A 23466-nucleotide genomic window follows, 5' to 3' on the forward strand; every position below is an offset into this window, starting at 1 on the left:
ATTTATTTATGTTATTGCTTTATTCACGCTGTTTTATTTCTTTTCCCAGTCACATTTTCCCCCCAATTTTCAGTTGAATACTTAGTTAATTTTTTTTTAGGTATAAAGTATAAGAATTTAGGTTAATGTATTTTCCTGAGTTTATGTTCACCGTCCATTCTTTCCCATTTTGTACCCTCATTAACTTTATTTTCTCAAGATTTTAGTAAATGTAATTTTGATTACTTCTTTTATTATGTTTTGTTTTACAGTTTTCAACATTGTTGTGTTTTCTGCAATTTTGTGATTCTTATTTTGCCTCAAGGTAAGATAGTGTAAATAATTTGATTCTTAATTTGAAGGATGAATGTAACTTTTTTGTGGCTTACATGTTTTCTTTATCTTATAGATACTTTTAAAAATCTTCTCTTTATTGAAGGCTGTTTATTTCAATTTCTATGTTTTGAATTAATCTTATTAATTAGATTATTTAAATACTTTTTATCCCCTTCTTACCACTTACCTATCAAGTTAAATCTCTTAGTACTGTTATTACCAATTACTCTTCAAATTTCTGATAATTTTGCTTAATATACATAAGTATTAAGTAAATACTAGTATTACAGAAACTGAATTTTCTGTTTTTCTGCAAGTCAATTAAATGTATAATTCTGTCATCTTGGTAGGAAATAAATTTTATTCAATATGGAGGGTTTGTCTCCTCTTTCTACCCTGCTGCTACTAGACTCAGGATGAGATGGGGGTGGGGAATCTTAAATACATTGCATGATAAAATCATGCCCCATCCCAACCTTTTGGTGGAGGAAGAAATGGAGGGCTTCTTAGCATCTCTTACCTGTCCATGAAGACCTATATTGAAGTGTGACTTGGCTGTTGGTCCATGAGAGCTGTGTTAAGGTTCTCCAGAGAAACAAACACTATATGTGTATATACATAAGATTACAGACATTACTACATAATGATGTTTCTGTCAATGTCAGTCCGCATCTATAGCAGTGATTCTGCAAGATTATAGTGGAGCTAAACATTCCTATCACCTAGTGACATTGTAGATATTGTAATATTGTAGGGTAATGCATTTACTCACATATTTGTAGTTATGCTTGTATAAACTAACCTACTGTGCTGCCAGTTGTATACAACTATAGGGTGTTCAATTATGTATGGTACAGAATACTTGATAATGGTAATAAGTAACTGTTACTGGCTTAGGTATTTACTATAAACACTTTTTATTGCTATTTTAGAATGTACTCGCTCTACTTATAAAAAGAAAAGCTAACAGGAAGACAGCCTTAAGCAGGTCCTTTGAGAACTATTACAGAAAAAAAGCATTATTATCATAGGAGATGGCCCCTCCATGTGTGTTACTGCCCTGGAAAATTTTACAGTGGGTCAGGACGTGGAGATGGAAGGCAGTGATACTGGTGATCCTGACCCTGTGTAGGTCCAGGCTAACATGTGTGCATGGAAGACAGTGACATTGGTGATCCTGACCCTGCGTAGGCCCAGGCTAATGTGTGTGCATGGAAGACAGTGGTATTGGTGATCCCGACCCTGTGTAGGCCCAGGCTAATGTGTGTGCATGGAAGACAGTGACATTGGTGATCCCGACCCTGTGTAGGCCCAGGCTAATGTGTGTGCATGGAAGACAGTGACATTGGTGATCCCGACCCTGTGTAGGTCCAGGCTAATGTGTGTGCATGGAAGACAGTGACATTGGTGATCCTGACCCTGTACAGGCCCTGCCTCAGCCTCTCAAAGTGCTGAGATTACAGGTGTGAGCCACTGCTCCCAGGGAGTAGGAAAAGGTCTTCTTTCTTCTGAGTCTGAAACCCTCCATCAATTTCTTCTATGACTGCAGGGTGGGAGACTCATCCCCTCCTGACCCCTGGCCCACGATCCCCCAGTGGCCATAATCTCACTTTTCCTGTGTACCTTATAGTATCTCTACCTCAGGTAATGGGAATTTTCCTATTTTAAGGCGAGATAAATCTGTCTTCAAAATCTCAGTATTTTACTGACCTAGTGGTGACACTAGGTACTGACACCTTTTCTGGTGTCCTAGAGACATCAACTTCTGCACAACAAGGAAAGGAGAAGCCCTCTTTTCTGTTTTAACTGTTACATCCCTTTGTTTTGTTTACACAGGTATTGTTACAGTGATCTTCTAAAAACAGAAACTGGAGGCCAGGGGTTTAGTTTCAGAGGAGAAATTTACCTCTGTGTGTGTTTGTATGTATGTGGAAAAAAATAAAGTCAAAGCTGACTCAACAGACCCCCTCGTGGCTGAGGGGACCTCAGAGAAGACTTAGAAGCTGAATTTCTGGCCATGATGGGTTGGGAGGTGGGACATGCCTGCTTAAACCCCCTTGCTAACCACCATTAGGCTTTCTTTCCTAAGGGTTCTACAGAAACCAGCACTTTGAAGAAACTTGCTGCACCCTAGATATCAACCAGTTGCTTAACACTTCCCCTCTTTTTTGCAGATTTGACAAAGCAACCAACCAAATGTCCTTCCTGATAAGAGACCACAGACCATGGAGTGGTTCTTAACTGTCTATACAGGATGCATAATGAGGATTTTCATGTCCTCTGCTTCACCCTTTGCTATCAGAGGGCCAAAAAGTTCACCCTGGGATCACGTTGATGCTGCCATTCTTTGTACATGTGACTCGGATGGGGCATGAAGCTTAATTGAACATACGCCCGTTTCTCCTTTCGTAAATATGTATGGCTCCTCCTATAGCGTATTAAATATGAATATTTGGTCACCCTGCTCAGCATAAATTCCCATTCCCTTTGCCCTTCCCTTGAAATGTCTGTTTCTGGCTACTGACAGAAGGCTATGCTACCCAGCTGTCAGAATGACCGCACTGCAGTCTGCAAGGCTTTAGAAGAAATAAAGTCCTCCTTTCCAAATTTGTGAACTTCATCATTCTTAAGTTGACATGGATGTGGGGGCATGTGCACATGCATGTGTGTGTGTTTTCTTTTTTTTTATGTTGAGATGGAGTCTCACTCTGTCGTCAAGGCTGGAGTGCAGTGGTGCAGTCTTGGCTCACTGCAAGCTCCGCCTCCCAGGTTCACACCATTCTCCTGCCTCAGCCTCCCGAGTAGCTGGGACTACAGGCACGCGCCACCACGCCTGGCTAATTTTGTTTTGTAGTTTTAGTAGAGACAGGATTTCACCATATTAGGCAGGATGGTCTGATCTCCTGACCTCGTGATCCACCCACCTCGGCCTCCCCAAGTGCTGGGATTACAGGTGTGAGCCACTGTGCCCTGCCAAAGTGTGTGTGTTTTCTTCCTAAAAAGTTTTTGACATTTTGACACTCTGACCTAATTTTAGGCATCAGATTTTCAGTTTTACATGTCTCTATTACAAGTAAGCATGAAATTGGCCCTGTACTCCCTTCTGTAACTTTTGCCTTCTTGATTTGAGTAAGACTGTTTGAGGGAGTTTACAATTTAATTAAAAGGCTATCTTGTGTTGGACATGAAACCTCAGGCTAGGAAAAAAGTCCCTCTTACCTGTCTATCCCTTTGACATGACCATGAGTGTCTCCCTTAGACTCTTGGTCTGCAGTGGCTGAAGTGATTCCAAGCATCTTCCATTGTGGATGCTGAAGTCCAGATTCCTCTTAGGACCAAGGCACTTATTTCCAGCTGGCAGTGCATTGTTGTGCAAGCTCACAATTGAGGCATGCCCGTGTAATTGCCCTAGTTTAAGGGTACTCTGTCCCCCAGGTTAGTCCCCTCCCAAGGACAGCCCCTACCCAAAACTGGTCCATGATTTCTGAAGGATCATTCAAACTTTAAAACTTCGCATGGTGTAGGTTCATATTTTTGTTGCAGCTGCATTGAATTTCAACTCCTCCTTCCGTCCAATCCTATTGACCTCACTTCCCCACAGGGTACTCCCTAGTGCAGGCTAATTGCCATATCAGAATCTTCTTCCTGTAGTAGCAGACCTAAGATACCATCTTCTAATGGAGCACTATGCTTTCAGAAAACTCTCATTCAGATTTTTAATTACAAATATAGTGATTTTCAAGACCTAGTGAGCTATTCCTATGTGTTTGAGTTTGCTTAACATTTTCTATTTCATCATCACTATTCCTTGAGATCACCACTATTATTATTCCCATTTTACAGATGAACAAATTGAGACAGAGGATAAATAGCTTGTCCATAGTCACATACTACATTCCGGCTAGCCTTTTGTTAGAGATGAGTCAAGAGACAAGAAGTGCAGCCTTCAGGCATTCTTCCCTCAAATTTCTCAAGAAGGCCAGAAGGCCACAGATGCTGCATCTGATTATGTTTAATCCACTCCAAAAAATAGGACCCCAAGTAGAGGGCCTCATTACTCATGCAGAAAACTCTTGATTGTAAATCTTGCTTCTCTGAAATATGGGTGGCTATGATGTGATGCCAGAATTTTTTTTTTAATACTTCCTGCCGTGCTGCATCATTTTCTTGGACAGAGTAGTGTAAGTCTGTCTTTCATTCTGTCCCTATCTGAATATACTAGTCAAAATTCCTTGACATTTGTATCTGATGCTATTTTTCTCATTTCACTGATGATTAAAACGTCCTGCACCCTTTCTGCCTTTGGTCCTTTTGCTTGGTTTCTTGGGAGAACAACATAGGTTTTGAAGTTAGCATTTAAAGTGTCCATTTAAAAAATGGCTTTGTGTATGTAACGTTATTTTGTGAGCATTTTCTCATGTCACTAGCCATTTTCTGAACATAAAATTTATATTCTAATTAATTAATATCACCCTATTGATGGACACAGGGTTATGCCTGCTTCTTTTTTTCCATTTAATAATGATATGATGTATTTAATTTCTACCTCTTTAAATTTTACTTAGGTTAGGTTCCTATAAATTGGATTACTGTGTCAAAAATTATCAGTCCTTTGAAACTTTTGATAAATAATGCTAAATTTGTTTTCAGAGAAGCTTTTCTTTTATCAATTTAATTTCTACCACCAATAAACAAAAATGCTTTTGCTTAGAAAAAGTGACAATTTGATCTATTAAATTGTTTTTGTTGTTGTTGTTGTTTTTTTTTTTTTTTTTTTTTGAGATGGAGTCTGGCTCTGTCGCCCAGGCTGGAGTACAGTGGCCGGATCTCAGCTCACTGCAAGCTCCGCCTCCCGGGTTTACGCCATTCTCCTGCCTCAGCCTCTGGAGTAGCTGGGATTACAGGCGCCCGCCACCTCGCCCGGCTAGTTTTTCGTATTTTTTAGTAGAGACGGGGTTTCACCGTGTTAGCCAGGATGGTCTCAGCCTCCCAAAGTGCTGGGATTACAGGCTTGAGCCACCGCACCCGGCCTATTAAATTGTTGTATAATTAAATTTCCATTTGCTATTTGATTTTTCTTATTGATCTTTTAGAATCACTTTAAAAACACTTACCTTTATTGTGTCACTCTTATATTCAATGTGTTTCCCACTTTGCAGTTTGCCTTGGTGTGAACTTTGATTAGAATATCTATTTCTGTTTTGTTTTATTGATCTAGCTTTACTTCTTATGAAGAAAGATATGTTTTGGGTTATTATAGCTTTAGAGGGTATTTTACATCTGGGAGATAATTTTCCATTCCCTCCCTCCCTCCCTACCTCCCTTCCTCCTTTCCTTCCTTCCTTCCTTCCATTGTTTGCTCTTGTCATCCAGGCTGGAATGCAATGGTGCGATATTGGCTCACTGCAACCTCTGCCTCCCGAATTCAAGTGGTTCTCCTGCCTCAGCCTCCCAAGTAGCTGGGATTGCAGGCATCTGCCACCATGCCCAGCTAACTTTTGTATTTTTAGTAGAGATGGGGTTTCGCCATGTTGGCCAGGCTGGTCTCGAACTCCTGACCTCAGGTGATTCACCTGCCTCGGCCTCTCAAATTTCCCCTTATTTCAATCAAATTATTCTCCACAATTATCTAGAGTTTAAACTTCCAGATAAGCTTCAAAATCATTCTGGCAAGTTATAAAATAATCAAGTTGGGATTTAAACATAATCTATCATTCAGTATATATACTGTATCATTATTAAAATAGCAAAAAAGAAACAGGTGTAGTCCTTATGTACATCAATAGGGGTATATTAACTAATATATGAAAGAATGTTTAAAAAGAGGTACACTGAAAGTGGCGTATTTCTAGGTGTATTGTAGTAGAATATATTCATACATCAGTAAGGAGACAACCTTATTAGTGCCGGTGGCTTAAATTTGTAGATGGTAAGGGATTAGATGGGAAGCATGACTACTGATTATGGATTTCTTTGAAAGACAAAAAGGAAGGTTTGGTTTGATTTGAAGATTACAAGAAGCTGTGAAAAACTTTGAACAAGTGACTGATAATGATGAAATTACAAGAACTAACATTGATTATGTTTTTGCTACATGTCAGGAACTCTTCTAACTTTACAATGCATCAAACCTGTGCAAGGATTCCATGTGGTTGTTTTTACTCTTACCCTATTCTACCTAGTGAAAAAGAGACACAAAGATCAAGTAACTTTTCAAAGTTACGTACGTTAAAAAGGCAATATGGCGGTAGAGTTTACACCCTTTACTGCTAATTTATACCTGCAATAGTGCAGAGTCTTTCTTCCATTACTACCTAGCAAGCACAAATTTAACAACACAAAACAAACACATCTGTTACAAGTAGATATTTTTCAAGACCAATTTTTTCCTCTCAAAAATTTCTGTGAAATAGAATAGGGACAAGTCAGGTGATAATGCTTTCAAAGTTCATTTGAAAAAGCATCCAATTAATAGAAGTTTGCATTGTCATATCCGTGTGAAGAAAAAATGAAACAAACCCATTCTGCTTCATTCTGCATGACATAGAGGAACGGCTTTCTGACGCTGCACCCACTGCTCATGTTACAGCATTTTAGGCATGTCACTATGTATGTGCTTTTGTAGTCGGGTTGCCCTTGTTTCTTAGAAAGCAAATGTATATTTAAAAATAACACTTTAAGAATAGGCTTTATAGAATCTTGTAAGTGGTACTTCTGAACAGTTTCACTTTGCCATGGTTGTTTCTAGAGAGTGACTCTATTTTTTCATACTCTATATAATTTGTATTATTATTATAGTTAAACGTACTGCCTGTTTGCCTTAGTGAATTCTCTAAAAAGGCAAATAATGCTTTGCAAATGTGTTGACTAAATAAATTTCCAGAGAAAAAAATATACAGCTATGCCAAAAACATTGTGAAACAGTTAATAATTTAGCAGGAGTGGGGGACTCTAACCTTACAGCCATTGGTTTCTAAATCCATATCCCTCATAAGTGGTAGTCTTGATTTTTGTTTTGAGGAGAGATCAGAAATAAAATGTAATTGTTGAAATATCAGTGATCGATAAATAATAGCTAAATTGTCATAAAATAACACAAATGGACTCTACCTAAGAGAGCCAACTATACTGTGTACTAACCCAAAAATCAGATATAAAAATGGTATGTTCCAGAGGGATTTAAAACTTACAGTAGGTGTGTCTAGTTGTGGAAGGAGATATGGGAAAGTTCTATGAAACTCATTTAGAGAATATAATGGACCAAACCTTTGAAATTGAAGGACCCCACAGCATTTATAAAAGGCTCTCAGCACTACTTTTCCAAGTTTCACTGGTCATGCTCTTAGAATTGCTGTCAACTTCTACTTCAGGTCTGAGTTTTGTTTCTTCACTGCCTTGAAGATGTGCTTTTTCAGCCAGGTATAGTGGTTCAAGCCTGTTATCCCAGCACTTTGAGAGGCCAAGACAGGAGGAACACTTGAGTCCAGGAGTTCAAGAGCACTGTGGGCAATATAGTGAGACCTCATTCTCTACACAAAATTTTAACAATTAGTCAAGCTTTTTGGTACCTGCTTGTAATCTTAGCTGCTCCAAAGGCTGGGGTGGGAGGATCTTTCGAGTCCAGGAGGCATCCGTGAGCCATGATTGTACCACTGTACTCCAGCTCAAAAAAAAAAAAAAAAAAAAAAAAGATATGCTTTTTCAATCTTTTCCATTACCAATCTCAATCACTTTCAAATCACCTGATTGCTACTGCAGTCATAGATATCTTTTCTCCCTCCATCATCTTTCCAAATAACAACTATTTCCAGAAAAGAACTGCTGCTGACATTTGCTCATTTGACTCTTCTGCTATCTATCACTCTTCCATCTGACAAATGCACAAAGGCAGCTGTAGCATCAAGAACACACACTCAGAAGTCAGACTGGTTCTGTATTCTGGTTCTATCACTTATTAGCCATAAGAGCTTGAACAATTATTTCACCTCTTTATTCTTCTATAGAATGGAAAAACAATTAGACCACCTTCATAGAGTTGTTTTGGAAATTAAAGGGGATAATACAATAAAAGGTTTAGAATAGTACTTGGCATAAAGTAAGACTAAAAAGATATATTAGTTATCATCCACTTATTCACATTATAATTGAGTGCCTAATATGCACCAGCACTGTTTTTGGCACTTGAAATATAATGGTGAGGGAAAAGAAGGCATTCTCAGACTTCATAGAATTTGCATCCTAGTGATGGTGATAGACCTTGATCAAATAATCGCAGAAATAAATGTAAAATATCAGTAGTGTTAAGTGCTTTGAGAGAGGCAAATGGTACTATAAGAACTTAGCACACAGATTTGACCTAGGCAAGTGAGTCAGAGGAGGATGCAATGGGATGTGCCTATTAAGAATTAGTTTATATTAACAAGATCAAAAAGGAAAGAGCACTAAAAAGTAGAGGCCATGTGTTGAGAAGAATCGGCATGAGCACAAGTAAAGATGGAATGTCAGTGTGTCTGGTGCAAAGAGAACAAGGTAAGGCTGGAGAGATAGATGGGAACTGCTGATGAAGGGCTTTACAGGACAGTGTATGGAAGTTTTTAGCAGCATGGCCACATTATCATGTTGAATACAATGAGATGTTGGATTGCAGAGTGGCATGGTTGGCTAAGAGCAGACACGTTAGGCTATTTAAATAACTTAATTCAGGAGAAAGAAAATGGAAGCTGTTACATGCATCCAAGTAAAGAGACCACCAAGCAGGCTTTGTGTGAGAAGCAATGGCTGTGTATTATTACACCCTGGTGCGGATGGGCTGAGTCTGACAAAAGAGTCAGCAAAGGGTGATGGGATTATCATTAGTTCTTATAGGTTTGGGATAGGCAGTGGAGTTAGGAGCAATTTTTGTGGGCGGGGGTGGATGTTACAAAGTACATTCTCAAGGGTGGGGAGGATGTTACAAAGCACATTCACAAGGGCAGGGATGATGTGTCGTACAAAGTACATTCACAAGGGTGGGGAGGGTGTATTGTCACAAGGGCGAGGAGGAATGTTACGAAGTATGTTTCCAAGGACTGGGGAATATCACAAAGTACATCATCACAACGGCTGGGATAGGGGGGTGGGGAGAGTGAGGGGATAGGGGGATGTCACTATGGCTTGACCATGGTGCGGCCAGCTCAGAGGACCTTACATTCCTGTCTTTTTATGTTAATCATGAAGAAATAAAACGAGAAAGAGTAGTGAAAACTTGGGGTGAAAATTTTGGGGGCAGTATGGAGGGGTGATGGGAGATGTTTCTCAGGGCTGCTTCGGGTGGGATTAGGAGCAGCATGGGAACCTAAAGTGGGAGAAATTAAACTGAGGTAAGATTTGGGGGTAAGGGGTGACATTGTGGGGTTGTTAAAAGCAGCATTTGTCATATAGGGTGATTAGTGATAGCCTGGATGTGGTCTCGTAGGAATTGAGAGATTAATTGGAAGACACAAGGCCCAAATAAGAGAAGGAGGAAGATAGGTATCAGAGGACTAACCACTGGAAGAAGCCAGAATACCCCATCAGAGAGTGGCCAGGTGGGTCCCGCAGAATTAGTTGCTTGATTAACAAGTTTTTGAGCTCTGTCTTTGAGTTTTTTGATGTTATCATATACCAGGCCAGATTGATTTAAGTAAAAACAACACTCTTCATTAAGAAATATAGAGTCCTCCTTTTTCAGCAGTGAGTTAATCGAGGCCTCAGCGGTTCTGGAGGACAACTGCAGCTAAAGAGTCAACCTGGGCTTGGAGGACAGATAAAGTTTGTGATGTATCTGTAATGCTAGCAGAGAAGTCATTAGAGAGGCTACGGAATGTTGTGACAGAGGTTGAGATGTCTGCTATTCCAGTTCCAAGTGCATTTGTAGAGGCAGAAAGTCTTAGACCCACAAGTAAAGGGATTAGTGGGATGACTCTTTTTTGTCATGTTGGTGTCATGAAGGGGACAGGCAGTCATTCATTCCCATCTGCGAACTGGATTTTGGGGGTAAGGAAGACTAGAGTACATGTGCCTGTTCAATTGGCAGGTAGGCACATGTAGGTGGAAGAGCCACATAAAAAGAAGAGACCTTTTGTCAGGCAGAACTGGAAATGTAAAGTGAAAAGGTGAAAAGGTGTACTGAAAGAGGAGTCCTGCATCCAAAATCCTAGAGATCCAGCAAGGGCAACAGCCTTTAGAGGTTGTAATGGGGATTGATGGTGCAAATACGTAGAGGGAGGGGTTTGGTTCTCATGGTGTATGAGAAAGCACATAGTGTCTATGAGTCACCTTTCACCACTATTCATGGGGCTGGGTATAAAGCAAGCAAGAGGAGGGGCTAGGAGGAGAGTCAGACAGGCGGGTGGACGGCGGAGGGGGTGGTAAGCCAAGGATGGAGTGAGATGCAAGGTAGATGTTTTCCGAAACAATAGTGATGGTCAATGTATTTTAGTTTGTCAATAATGATAGAGGGCTCATCAGTAATGTGAAGTTGGAATGCTCCCATCTGTTTGGTAATGTATGTGGCTGGGTTCTAGAGATACAGAATAAAGGAACATTTGGATGGTGGACGGTTACCTAAAGGGATTCCAGTAGGTTGTTGTCAGGAGATGTGTAAAGGAGTGGCAACAGGGTTGGTTGGTTGTGTGGTTAGGGGTCCAAATATGGCAGGAAGGTGGGGGTGGAATTGATATAAGGAGAAAGGTGCCATAAGTAGATGCAGAGAAGTGTGGTACCTTGTTGGTGCGAAATGTCTGGGGAGTTCTCACCAAATCAGTCTAGAAGATAAAGAAGTTCCTCAGGCAGGTAAGGATGAGGGTTATTAAAGGAGGTTTGGATGTGCGGGTAGACAGGAGAGGTAGCCCAGTCGGCCTGTAGAGTAGGGGCAGCTGTGTAAGAGCAGGAAGAAAGGGAAATGCATAGCCAACAATTCTTTGCTAGAGATGGATTGGAGGCAGTGAGGACAGAGTGGGTGAGACTGATAGTATGCTGGAGGTAACTAGGGAGAGGTAGAGAATGACTGGAGAATGGGGGTAAGGACAAGAGTGAGTAGAAAAGTCAAAAAAGGACTTCAATACGATAGAAGAATTGGAGTGTACCTTGCCACTGAAGATCTTCTATCTGCTCCAAGAGAGAGTTATGGGTGGCAGTTTGAGGTAAAACCAGGAGATATCAGTTATGATGGTTTGGAGGAAAAGTGTAAACCAGCAGTATAAACAAGGGCAGGGCATTTATGAGTAGTTGAGAATAGTGAATCAGAGTATGACTAGACAGAAGATAGTAGGGATGACAAGTTTTTGGGGCAGAGTCCAAATATTAGGGGTGACTGCATAAAGTCCTGTTGCAAAAAGTAGGGTAAAGATGAGTAGACCTAATAGAATGAAGGGATGTATTTAGGCTCATAAAGGTTATTACTGTTCTTCAGAAATGCGAGTGAGTTTAAGGGAAGTAGGGGAGGGTACTTGCGACTTCCAGGAGGAAGAGGAGAGATCAAGCTGCCTGTCCAATGGACACAGCTTTATTCTGGAATGGTGAACCCAATGGGGACGGTCCTGCAGGCGGATGGCAGTTGGGGTACTATAGATGAGTAAGTAGGGTCCAGTCCATCGAGGTTGTAGAGTTCAAGGGGTCAGATTCTTAAGAAGAACTGATCATCCAGCTAGGGTGTCTTCATATGGCAGGGAATCTGGAGTAGGCAAGAGAATATTAGCAGCCTGGAGAATTTCCTGTCTAGCCTGCTGGAGGACTGGAAGATAGTCACCTAGAGGACTGGTGTCTGGCATGAGGTTGGGGCCCAACAAGAAGGTCTGTCCATATAAAAGTTCGAATGGAGGCCAGGCACGGTGGCTCAAGCCTGTAATCCCAGCACTTTGGGAGGCTGAGACGGGCGGACCACGAGGTCAGGAGATCGAGACCATCCTGGCTAACACGGTGAAACCCCGTCTCTACTAAAGATACAAAAACTAGCTGGGCGAGGTGGCGGGCGCCTGTAGTCTCAGCTACTCGGGAGGCTGAGGCAGGAGAATGGCGTAAACCCGGGAGGCGGAGCTTGCAGTGAGCTGAGATCCGGCCACTGCACTCCAGTCTGGGTGACAGAGCAAGACTCCACCTCAAAAAAAAAAAAAAAAAAAAAAAAAAAAAAATTCGAATGGACCATACCCTGTAGCATCTTAAGGACAGGCTCTAATTCTAAGGAGGCAAAAGAGTAAAAGTACTGTCCAGTCTTTTTTAGGTTGGAGATTGAGCTTGGTGAGGTGTGTTTTTAAAATACTATTAGTTCTTTCTACCTTTCCAGACGATTGAGGATGGTAGGGGGCATGAAGGTCCCACTGGTTGCCGATGCCCTGGGAGACTGCTTGAGTGACCTGACTAATGAAGGCCGGTTTGTTATTGGACTGTATAGAGGTAGGAAGGCCAAACTGAGGAATTATGTCTGACAGAAGGAAAGAAATGACCACAGTGGCCTTCTCAGACCCTGTTGGAAAGACCTCTACCCATCCAGTGAATGTATCTACCCAGACCGAAAGGTATCTTAGTTTTTTGACTCAGGGCATATGGGTAAAGTCAATCTGCCAGTCTTGTATTAGAAATCTGGTTATAGCAATGGAGAGGACTGGATGGACTTAACAGATATGCAGAAAGTAAAATTGCCAGAACTTGGTATAAATTTTATTGGGGGAGGGAGGGTGAGCAAGAGGGAGCAGTTATGGATGACTCAGTCTCCTGGCATGCGGAACTAAGATAGAACTGATAGAAGAATGGAAGGTCATGTGCCTAATTTGAGACTTTTTGCATTGGAGGTACTCTAAAGGACACAATCTTTAAAAGTCTTTTCATTAATTGACCATCTTTGTAGCTTTCATGATCAAATTAAACTTTTAAATCCAGAATTTAATGATTTCTTTTACCAATTCCAAATGTTTCTACTCTTTTCCACTCCATAAATTTTTCCCTGTTCTATTTTCCTTTACTTAAGTCAAGCTAAGCTCATCACTCCTTGAATTCCAGCTTGTCCCATCATCTTTTCCCCATTTATTTCTTTTCTTTCTGAAATTAGGTTAAAGTCATCCTCTTTCAAGTAATCTTTCATGAGTAGTACATCTGATTACAATAAAAGTATATTCCCATTTCCATCCCTGTGACCTGGTCCAGCATTTTCATGCTTATTTACATGCTAAATTGCTCTTACTAATATATGGCTTTATAAAATCATTATTTCCTTAGTTTACATGCATATTTTCCTTCTATCTATATTGCATACTCACTCAGATCAGGGATCATGTCTTATATTTATTTTTTATTTGTTCTTTGGTTCTTTAAATAATTTGCAGTATTACTGGAATAAAAAATACTTTATTGTCTGACCAAATTTTCCAAGCTGGGTGGGAGGTAGGAAAATGGCTGACTAAAGCATGATTTGTTTATTGTCTCAAAGCCACAGAAATATTTCATCACTCTCCTAATTCCACTTTTTCCTCTTCATATCCTTTTCAATGAATGGAATTCATTCAGAAATGCCAAAGTGTGGAGTCAATGTGGAATAAGAGCATGAGCATGAGTGGTGGGTCCTGAAAGAAGCAGGTTTTATTTGTCCCTGTGTAATCTTGGGCATGCCTTTTAACCTCTCTTAATCTTAATCTTTTCATTTTAAAAGTGAACATATTAATATCTATACACTCATTCAGTCTTATTTGTTTGTTCAGCTCCCAGCTTTGTATTTCTGTATATATCTAGTAACCCCCATAAATACATTCACAATCCAAATATGCTTCTCCAACTGAGCTTGATGTTGTTTTCTTCCTTATAGCAGTATTTACAGAAAGCAAAATTCTAAACAAAGACTAACTCACGGATTTGGGGGAATAACACTCAAACATGATAGCTATTTCAAAACCTTCTATAAAGGTCAAATGGACTTTCCATGTCAAAATATTCTAGAACTGGAAAGTGACAAATATATTAGAACACACACAGAGAAACCTGTTTTCACTTTGGAGTAAATATTTTTTCTCAAGAAAAGATTACTGCATTGAATGGTAGAAAACTGCCAAAATTTAGAGGAAGTTAAGCAATATCAGTATATAATTAAAAATGAATTAGTCATAGCTGCAGTGAAGGGGATTTCCATAATGCATCTGAGAAGTTCAGAAAAACGAACATTAAATTGCCATTAAAAAACAAAAAATACTTGTACCACTTAAAATAAGAGCTTAAAAATTCAAGGGGGTGTTGTTCACTTTTAAAAGTATGTTTTTCAATGGCAAATGAACCAATCTATAAATCAGGATATTCTGTACACAGTTTACAGAATCATCAGTGTTGGAAAGTCTAGAATATTTTAAAGTAAATATATCACTGAGTTTTTAAAGTCTTATTGACAAGGCAATAAAATGATCCAAACAAGAGCTCTGTAACCCTACAAGTAGCAATTTCCTCCATATTAATGTTGTTTTCCGAATGTACTTTATAGCCTTAAGGAAAAATTTAAAGGGTGAGAATTGGATTTTAACTTGGAAAAACAGCTGAAACTTATCACTTGGTTGAAGTTTGTTGAAATCCAAGAGGTTTTAAGAATTCTTCTTGTAGACTTTTCTCTAATATTCAGTGAAGAAGTTTTGTACTTTTGTCTGGATAGGGAAGCTGATGGAAAGTTGGTAGGTATCCTAATTCCATAGTTATCAGGAATCCTCAGCTGCCAGGCTGCTCCTAAGCCACATCACTTCGGGTATGTTCTGGAAAGGTAAATCATTGCCCTTCTAGTGTTGCCTCAGCCCCTGAAGACAATGCCTAGTGCCTTTGACTGCCAGATTCTACTCATCCTCTCTTCATCTTTCCCTGAATCTTCCTGCTGCATTATTGCCTGAACTCCTTTTCACCCTTCAGAAACTCCACCCTGACTGCTGCTTAAGATACTGTGGAGTGACTGTCAGGAAAACAGGGTTGAAGTTAGATTGTCTCAGTTTGAATCCTGATATATTAGGGTTCTCCAGAGAAAGCAGGTGGTATAGTGTTAAGGTCTGAGAGCCAGAGAGCAAATGGTGTAGATCTGAGAACCAGGAGAATCCAAGACAGAAGATTGACATCCCAGTTCAAGCTGTCAGGCAGAGAGCAAATCCACCTTTCTTACATCTTTTTGTTCTCTTCACACTCTCAATGGATTGTAAGATGCCCAACTACGTTGTGGGAGGGCCATCTGCTTTACTCAGTCCGTCTATTCAAAGGCTAAACTCTTCTGGAAACACTGTCACGGACACACCCAGAGATAACGTTTAACCAGATTGCTGGACATCCTGTAGCCCAGTCAAATTGACACGTAAAATGAACAATCCCACCTGGCTCCACTGCCTTCTGATGCTGGAAACTTGGGAGAGTTATTCAATCAGATTGAACCTTAATTTACTCATCTGTTAAAAATGCAGGTAATAATAAGAGGACCTAAATTACAAGGCTGTTGAGGAGTAAAGAAGATATGTGGTGTCCATGTTGTGAACTCAGTACACATTATAGGACTCATGTCTCCTTATGTGGATTATTTGAGCAGTCTTTGTTCTCTTGACCTTGCTACTTACCTCCTCACCAAAATGCCTCCATATTGGATACCATTTTATCTGGGTCCCTCACCTAATAAAATAATCAGATCTAGGATATTAATCTCAAATTTTCTTTAGCATTTTCACTTTAAAACCTTTTTGATTTTTTTTAACCCACATATAACCTCTCTTAAGGAGCCTCCATGAACCAAATTTAGGAGCATTTCTGCCCTGATCTGGTTATCCTTTCATAAACTATTCCTAATACTGTGTGTTTCTCATGAAATGATAATAAATACTTGTCTTTCTCCCACATAAATAGTACAGTGACCCCTCCTTATCCATGGCTTCACTTTCCATGGTTTTGGTTACCCATGGCCAAGTATGGTCTGAAAATATTAAATAAAATATTCCAGAAATAAACAACTTATAAGTTTTAAATGCCACATCGCAATGCCCATGTCATTCATCCCACTTCATCTCAGCACATGGGCATTTTACTATCTCACATCCTCACACAAAGCAGGGTAATACAGTACAATAAGATATTTTTAGAAAAAGAGAGACTACATTTATATAACTATTATTACAGTATATTGTTATCATTTTTCTATTTTATTATTAGTTACTGTTGGTAATCTTTTACTGTGGCAAATTTATAGATTAAACTTTATCATTGGTATGTATGTTTGGGAATATTATATGATATGCAGGGTTTGGCACTATATGTGGTTTCAGGTATCCACTAAAGGTCTTGAAATGGATAAGGGGGCACTACTGTAATTCAAAGGCAGGGAGCTCATCCAGCTCTATCCTTAAAACAACCAATAATATGTGTTAACTAAGGAAATGAATACAATAATAGATGAATAGCTAAAAACATTGACATGTGTATTAGTCTGTTCTCACACTGCTAATAAGTACACACCCAACACTAGGTAATTTATAAAGGAAAGAAGTTTAATGAACTCATACTTCAGCATTACTGGCGAGTCCTCACAATCATGGCAGAAGGTGAAGGAAGAGCAAAGGCATGTCTTACATGGCAGCAGGCAAGAGAGAGCTTGTGCAGGGAAACTCCTATTTATAAAACCACCAGTTCTCATGAGACATATTTACTACCACAAGAACAGTATAGGAGAAACTGCCCACATAATTTAATTATCTCCACCTGGCCCTGTCCTTGACATATGAGAATTATTATAATTCAAGGTGATATTTGGGTGGGAACACAGCCAAACCATATCATTCCACTCCTACTCCCTCCCAAATCTCATATCCTCACATTTCAAAACCAAGCATGTCTTTCCAACAGTCCTCCAAAATTTTAACTCATTTAAGCATTAACTCAAAAGTCCACAGTTTAAAGTCTTATCTGAGACAAGGTAATTCCCTTCTGCCTATGAGCCTGAAAAATCAAAAGCAAGTTAGTTACTTCCTAGATACAATGGGGGTACAGGCATTGGGTAAATATACTCATTCCAAATTGGATAAATTGGCCAAAACAAAGGGGCTTCAGGCCCTCTGCAAGTCTGAAATGCAGCAGGGCAGTCAAATCTTAAAGCTCCAAAATGATCTCCTTTGACTCCATGTCTCACATTCAGGTCACACTGATGCAAGAGGTGGGCTCCTACAGCCTTGGGCAGCTCTGCCTCTGTGGCTTTGCAAGGTACAGCCCTTTTCCCCATTACTTTCATTAGCTGGTGTTGAGTGTATTCAGCTTTTCCAGGTACATGGTGCAAGCTGTCAGTGGATCTACCATTCTAGGGTTTGGAGGATGGTAGGTCTCTTTTCACAGCTCCACTAGACAGTGCACCAGTGGGGATTCTGTATGCCCACTAAACCCCACATTTCTCTTCTGCACTGCCCTAGCAGAGATTCTCCATGAGGGCCTTGCCCCTGCAGCAAACTTCTGCCTGGACATCCAGGCATTTCTATACATCCTCTGACATCTAGGTTTCTGAACCTCAATTCTTGACTTCTGTGTACCCACAGACCCAACACCACATGTAAGCTGCCAAGGCTTGGGGCTTACACCCTCTGAAGCCATGGCCCAAACATTACCTTGGCCCCTTTTAGCTATGGCTCAAGCAGCTGGGATGCAAGGCACCCAGTCCATAGGCTGCACAGAGCAGGTGATCCCTGGGCCCAGCACATGAAACCATTTTTTCCTCCTAGGCCTCCAGGCTTGTTTCCTCCTAGGCCTCCAGGAAGGGCTGCTGTGAGGGTGTCTGACATGCCCTGTAGACATTTTCCCCATTGCCTTGGCAATCAACATTTGACTCCTCATTACTTATGCAGATTTCTGCAACATGCTTGAATTTCTACTCAGAGAATGGGATGTTCTTTTCTGTCTCATTATCAGGCTGCAAATTTTCTGAACTTTTATGCTCTGTCACCTCTTGAATGATTTTCTGCTTAAAAATTTTTTTCTGCCAGATACCCTAAATAATTTATCTCAAGTTCAAAGTTCCACAGAGCTCTAGGGCAGGGGCAAAATGACACCAGTCTCTTTGCATAGCAAGAGTGACCATTACTCTAGTGCCCAAGAAGTTTCTTATCTCCATTTGAGACCACTACAGCCTGTACTTTATTGTCCATATCACTATCAGCATTTTGGTCAAAGCCATTCAACAAGTCTCTAGGAAGTTCCAAACTTTCCCACATCTTCCTGTCTTCTGAGCCCTCTAAGTCTTTAGGGAGTTGTAAACTTTCCCACATTTTCCTGTCTTCTTCTGAGCCCTCCAAACTGTTCCAGCCTCTGCTTATTACCCAGTTCCAAATTTGCTTCCCCATTCTCAGGTGTCTTTACAGTAGTGATCCACTTCTGGTACCAGTTTACTGTATTAGTCTGTTCTCAGGCTGCTAATAAAGACATACCCTAGACTAGGTATTTTATAAAGGAAAGATGTTTGTTTAATGGACTCACAGTTCAGCATGGCTAGGGAGGCCTCACCATTGTGGTGGAAGGTGGAGGAAGAGAAAAGGCATGTCTTATATGGCAGTAGGCAAGAGAGAGCTTGTGCAGGGGAACTCCCATTTATAAAACCATAAGATCTCAAGAGACGTATTCACTACCACGAGAAAAGTATGGGGGAAACTGCCCCCACAACTCAATGATCTCTACCTGGCCCTGCGCTTGACATGTGTGGATTATTATAATTTAAGGTGAGATTTGCATGGGGACACAGCCAAATCACAACAACATGATTTTACATTTTAGTGAAGTCATATCAAAGTGTTAACTCAAACATATTAGAATTATTATGTTTATTTCAGGGTCAGTTGAAGTAATATTTTTGATTAGGGACATGGTTCTAAGAATCCAGTAAATTACACAAAATTCTTTCTGTTTGTAGGGTATTCCATGGCTAAAAAATCTTTCATAAGATGTAGTAATTGTGGGTAGGTTTTGGGCATTAGGGATTCTATGAAAGAACCAAAGTTAGCACGTCTCTTCCTTACCTTCAAGAAATGGGACAAAAGAGCCAGGCAGCTGTAGCCTATAGTATTTATTACAGAAAAATCTGATTTTAGAGACTCTGTTTAGTATTTGTGGGCCAGTGGACTTCCTCATACTGAATTCCAGAAGAGAACAGACCATACACCTTGCTGCAGATGTCATTTTATATTTTAAGACTGTAAAACTGTCTTCATTATTTGCTGTCTTAATTACCATGTATCTGAAACTCAGTAGTGTCTCACAAAAGTAAATGTTTAGTGACTGGATCAAGGATGAATTAATTTAGTTATTATCCCAGCTATGGAGAGATTATGTCACAGTTATGAGGAGTACACTATTTGAAGGAGAGAAGACAAAAGCAAGAACAGCAGACGGCTGCAGAAATAATTCACACAGAGATAACCCCTCCTCTTCCTCTTCCATCCTTAATGGGAAACACTAAAGTGTTTTCTTTTTTTTTTTTTTTTACATACTTATAGATAATCAAGTAGAGAGGGAGAAGTTAAACATACAAGAATTAGAGGGATAATTGATATTGTTTGGATTGTGCCCCACCAAAATTTCACGTTGAATTACAATCCCCAATGTTGGGGTTGGGACTTGGTGGGAGGTGATTTGATCATGGGGGTGGTTTCTCACAAATAGTTTAGTGCTATCCTATTGGTACTGTTCTTATAATAGGGAGTGAGTTCTTACAGCTGTAACCCCAGCACTTTGGGAGGCCAAGGCGAGTAGATCACCTGAGGTCAGGAGTTTGAGACTAGCCTTACCAACATGGTGAAATCCCATCTCTAGTAAAAATACAAAATTATCTGGTGTGGTGGTGCATGCCTGCAATCCCAGCTATTTGGGAGACTGAGGCAGGAGAGTCACTTGAATCTAGGAGGCAGAGGTTGCAGTGAGCCGAGATTGTGCCACTGCACTCCAGCCTGGGAAACAAGAGCAAAACTCCATCTCAAAAAAAAAAAAAAAAAAATGTGTGAAACACCTCCCCTTCTCCTCATGCCCTTATTTCTACTCCTGCCATGTAAGATGTACTGGCTTCTCCTCTGTCCTCTGCCTTCTACCATAATTGTAAGCTTGTTGAGGCCGCCCCAGAAGCAGAGCAGGTGCCAGCACCATCCCTCCTGTATAGCCTATGGAATCATGAGCCAATTAAACCTCTTTTCTTCATAAATTACCAAGTCTCAGGTATTTCTTTACAGCAGTGCAAGAACAAACTAATACAATAACCAAGGAGATAAAACCACCACACCAGCTAATTTTGTATTTTTGCTAGAGAAGGGGTTTCACCATGTTGGTCAGGCTAGTCTCAAACTCAGAAAAGTCGATGGAAACCTCAGCAACCTAAGGATTGATCTTTGAAAGATGGAGGAGCATTTCCTTTATTGAAGTAGGAGGGAGAAGGGGAGCTGGTGATGGAGGACTTGAGAAAGATTCAGATGATAGTTGGAAGGATTTCCTTTCTGAGGGCTTCTCTTTTCATCATAAAATGTGAGAAGAGGTTTTCTGCTGGGAACTGGGAGGGGAGAAGAGGGTTCTGTGAGGAGCTCAGTTGGGAGATTTTAAGGGAAGAAGAATATATGAGATATTATGAGCTCTAGGAGAAAAGGAGAGTCTTAGAAGACTGGAATAAGCTTTACAGCAGATTCGAAGAACCCATTAAGCATTGGGAGCATGAATTTAACCTCTTTGGCTTGTAATAAGTTAGCATCATATACAAAAGCATTTCCATGGCTACAGATGCAGGTAAGGGAGCGGACATTTTGCCCCAGATTTCAGTAATTCACTAGCAACTGCTGCAGGCATTTTACAATATTCCAGGAAATCTGTACCTGCAGGATAATACAACAGGGGCAGTTAAGGAAATATTCACTGACTTTTATCTTTTTTGGCCCTAGCCTAGTTTAGGATTACATGAGCTTTCACGCATAATATTACATAAGTACCCAGGTTTCAAGGTAAAATGTTTCCAATCCAACTTAAAATAATTCAGTGATTTTTCCACAGCATTCAAAGATAAAAATCCCTGCCACTCTCTCAAGGCCCTGGATATCTGGCTCTTCCTCACTCTCTAGGCTGCAACTGATACTACCTACCCATCACTTTACCACAGTGGCTTTTGTTAAGAATCTTGAACAAAGTGTGATCTTTCTAGTGTCAGGGCCTGTCCCCAATTATATTACTTGGAGCTCACCAGAGAAGAATTGGCTTATGTAGTTAGTTATGAGGACTGGCAAGTCCAAAATCTGCAGGGTAGGCCACAGGCTGAAGACCCAAGGGAAAGTTGGTGTTGCATTTTCATGTTCAAGGCAATCTTCAGGTGGAATTCCTTCTTTTTTGTCGGTGGGGTGTAGGGAGGCATTAGTATTTTCTCTCAAGGCCTTCAACTGATTAGATGAGGCCCACCCATGCTACAGAAATTAATCTGCTTTAACCAATGTCTACTAATTTAAATGTTAATTTCTTTAAAAAATACTTAACATCAACATCCAGACTGGTGTTTGACCAAAATCTGGGTACCACAGCCTATCCAAGTTAACACAAAATTAACCCTCATGTTCATGCAATCATTTACCCTTGATGCCCTCTCTCTTCCTTGTCTCTTGGCTACATTGTCATTTCAGGGCACTTTCTTGATCATCTCTCCTCAAAAGTAGGTCAGATGCCCCTTCTATGTGTTCCAAGAGGACACTATATTTCCTTAACTCAGTCGTGATTTAATTCATAATCATGTACTGGATTTATGTTTAACTCTGTCTTATCATGGAGATAGGGGTCATGTTTGGTTATTTATCACTGTCCTTACTGACCCAATAACAAACGAGATGCTCGTTCGGAACCAATGAATTAGTAAACACTCTTTATGAATACAAGAAACCTCCATATGTCAACTGAACAGTATTTATAATGTATTTATAACCATCACTCTATTTTAAATATTTCACCAATAATAACACTAAATAATAGATCAGTAACATTTGTTGTGTGCTTTCAATATGACAGGCATGCTTCTAGGCACTCAATAACTTATTGTGTCAAAACTCCTTTTTCCACCATTTCAGATTTTGCATTATTTTACACTACTTTAGATTCTCTCAGCCTCCCTGTGTCTGAGGCTGCTCCGGGCCACACCTTTCACCTTAATTCTGATCCCCACCAAACCAAATTTGCTGGAGTACAAGTCAATTGTACCTTGCCTCTTGCCTTGGTGTTATATCTCTCCCCCTCCAGCACCATGTTTTATTTTCTTACCGTGGCTGAAAAGACATATATAATCATCTCAGGACCCATGAGGCTCCCCTAGTTGCCTAACCTGAAACTATGGGGGAGATATAATGCTGAGAATCAAAGATCCTCAGTGGAAGAAGATAGAAGATAAAGTCTTTTCAACCCCACTGTCCCCACCACTATCCACAGATTGCCTTGAGACATAATATTACACAGGGCCCCTTGGGAGTTTGTTCCATGAAATTGAGCAATCAATCACCACAATACCTAGGAGTGACAAGTTGGCAGGAGCACATGTCCTCCCATTTCCTCTCCCTCCTTCCCTGTTTTGCTTACCTTTTCCATCATTTCTTCTTTCTTGGCTTTTAACTCTTCAATATAGTCTTAGCCCGTAAGCTTTTGTCAAAGTCTGTTTTCTAGAGCATCTGGGCTTATACATTCATTTAATCTCACAACAAGAGGATAAGATCCAGTTTGTTTCTAAAATGCTCATCTTGGCTGCAGCATGCTAACAGCTAAAAGCAGAAGTGGGGAACCTACTCTATTAGTCAGGGTTCTCTAGAGGGACAGAACTAATGGGATGCATATAAAGGGGAGTTTATTAAGTAGTATTAACTCACACCAGCACAAAGTCCCACAATAGGCCATCTGCAAACTGAGGAACAGGGAATGCAGTCAGAATCCCAGAGCTGAAGAACTTGGAGTCTGATGTTTGAGGGCAGGAAGCATCCAGCACAAGAGAAAGATACAAGCTGGGAGGCTAAGTCAGTCTAGCCTTTTCATGTTTTTCTGCCTGCTTTATACTCTAGCTCTACTGGCAGCTGATTAGATGGTGCACACCGAGATTAAGGGTGGATCTGCCTTTCCTAGCCCACTGACTCAATTTTTTTTTTTTTTTTTTTTTTTTTTTTTTTTTTTTTT

Source organism: Piliocolobus tephrosceles, chromosome 3, assembly GCF_002776525.5.
Source record: "Piliocolobus tephrosceles isolate RC106 chromosome 3, ASM277652v3, whole genome shotgun sequence".
NCBI lineage: Eukaryota > Metazoa > Chordata > Mammalia > Primates > Cercopithecidae > Piliocolobus > Piliocolobus tephrosceles.